Source organism: Rhinopithecus bieti, unplaced genomic scaffold (genome assembly GCF_001698545.2).
Source record: "Rhinopithecus bieti isolate Rb0 unplaced genomic scaffold, ASM169854v2 scaffold_56036, whole genome shotgun sequence".
NCBI classification, from domain to species: Eukaryota; Metazoa; Chordata; class Mammalia; order Primates; family Cercopithecidae; genus Rhinopithecus; species Rhinopithecus bieti.
In genome coordinates this window covers 1-2,078 of record NW_016896791.1, presented here as the reverse complement: position 1 = coordinate 2,078, position 2,078 = coordinate 1, and the positions used below count along the sequence as shown (strand labels likewise).

The 2,078-nt window shown below is 45.2% G+C and overlaps 1 pseudogene; it reads right to left on the bottom strand.

Annotated features, from left to right (window-relative positions):
• Positions 1–237: 237 nt before the first annotated feature.
• Positions 238–1,875, bottom strand: LOC108525991 (RNA-binding motif protein, X-linked 2 pseudogene; annotated as a pseudogene).
• Positions 1,876–2,078: the final 203 nt, after the last annotated feature.

The following is a 2,078-nucleotide window of genomic DNA, read 5'->3' as shown; positions in this document are numbered from 1 at the left end:
TCCCAAGATGCTGGGCTGTAAACATCGAACACGAAGACTAGAATTCTAGAATTATCTGGTATTTTCCCTTTCCTAAAATTCCATCTTCAACTGAGGTCTATGGGTTCAAGAGCCATATTTATGAACCAAAATTCAGGATACATACTCTGGTCCAGGGACAATGGATGGTGCGAAGAATATCCAGGATATCTAGCTGTTGAAACTGCAGCCCTCCCAATGACTCTAATACTCAAGAGATTAAAAGAATCCAGCCCCAGAAGTTTCAGATACAAAATAGTAACAACCCAACTGAATTTGACTGCATTTAAAAAACATAATTATTTCCAAATCTACTGAGCAGCTGAACAGTCTTCAGTGACGCCTACGGTCACTGGGATTCGAAGATTCCCGCTCCCGGGAGTGCCGGGCCCTTTTATGCCTATGGGATTTATCTCGGCTCCTACTTCTACTTCTATGACTACACCCTTCGGAACGCCCATTGTACCAGCTAGAATGTGTGTCTGAGCTCCGCCCTCTGTCCCTAATCCTGGTCTTTTCTTCTCTTGCCTCCCTCCTGCTTGAGGACTTGTGCTCGTGCTTGGGTTTCTCCTTCTTCAGCTCCCTCTCTAGGTCCTCTGCTCCACCAGAGTAGGCAGTCCTAGATTTGGGGAGCTTCTGCCCCTCCCTGGCCTCTGACTTCTGAGCTCTCTCTGCGTTCTTGCTGCTGTGCTTCTTAGGGCCAGGGTCATCCTTTTCCTTTACTATCTTGCATCTGGGTGATGAAGAGGATGGTTGCTCTGCCTGTACCTCTCGGTCGGCTTTCTCTTTTCTTTCTTTTTTTTCTTTTTTTCCTTTTGTCTGGAGGATAAAGGAAAGAAGCAGTAAATAAGAAAAGGTAAAAAAATAAAGAACTCCCTTAAAAAAAACAAAAGCACTTTTCTTTGCTGAATACATTACATCAAACACAGGTACTATAGTTCAAAACATTGACGGCCGGGCGCAGGGGCTCACGCCTGTAATCCCAGCACTTTGGGAGGCCAAGACGGGTGGATCACGAGGTCAGGAGATCGAGACCATCCTGGCTAACACGGTGAAACCCTGTCTCTACTAAAAAAAAAATACAAAAAAATTAGCCAAGTGTGGTGGCGGGTGCCTCTAGTCCCAGCTGCTCAGGAGGCTGAGGCAGGAGAATGGCGTGAACCCGGGAGGTGGAACTTGCAGTGAGCCGAGATCGCGCCACTGCACTCCAGTCTGGGTGACACAGCAAGACTCTGTCTCAAAAAAAAAAACAAAAAAATTCACGATAGGAGGTGGGGAATGTGCATAAAGAGAACAACCTTGGCAGCAGCATGAAGGGGCCACTGTCTAGGCCTTTAAGGAGAGTGCCTCAAGAAGCCAACTTGGATGTCTATCACCCTTGATATGTCAAGTTGCTGTACAAGGTAATTCCCATGCTGAGTTACCTCTTCAAAGACCTTATCTCCAAATGCAGTCACATTCTGAGGCACTGGGGTTAGGATTTCACCATATTAACTTGAGGAGAGAGACAATTCTGCCCATAGCACCAGCCTTCCACTGATACTCCCCACTTTCCCAATTAAACTATGCTTCCCCATACCTTCCCCTTTCACACTTGAGTTGATTATCAACTATCAATGAATGCAAGGAAGAGCAGACATTAAGGCCATCCAGAATCTTCTCTTAGGTCTTAATGCTTTACCTTTTTTGTGCTTTTTTGTTGGTTTTCATCTTCAGAGCTCTCAGACAAACTTGGTGAGGGGTACGAGCCCCACAGCCCTTCTCCTGGAGCTGTCTGGTCACATCATCCATTTCTTCCGAGTCCTTAGGGGCCCGATAGTTAGACACATGATCCACTCGGATAGTTCTTCCTTTGATCTAAGCAAGACAGGCAATGCTTCAGTGAAGACGGCCCTCATACCAAACTGCCAACTATTTGAACACAAGCTACAGAGAACCATGATTTGAACTACATCCTTTACCTTCTTGCTAAATTCTGTCACTAAAGCAGACCTGTCCAACTGGTGTGTCATAGCATGTACACCTAAATATTAATTTATATTAATATTTAGTTAATATAA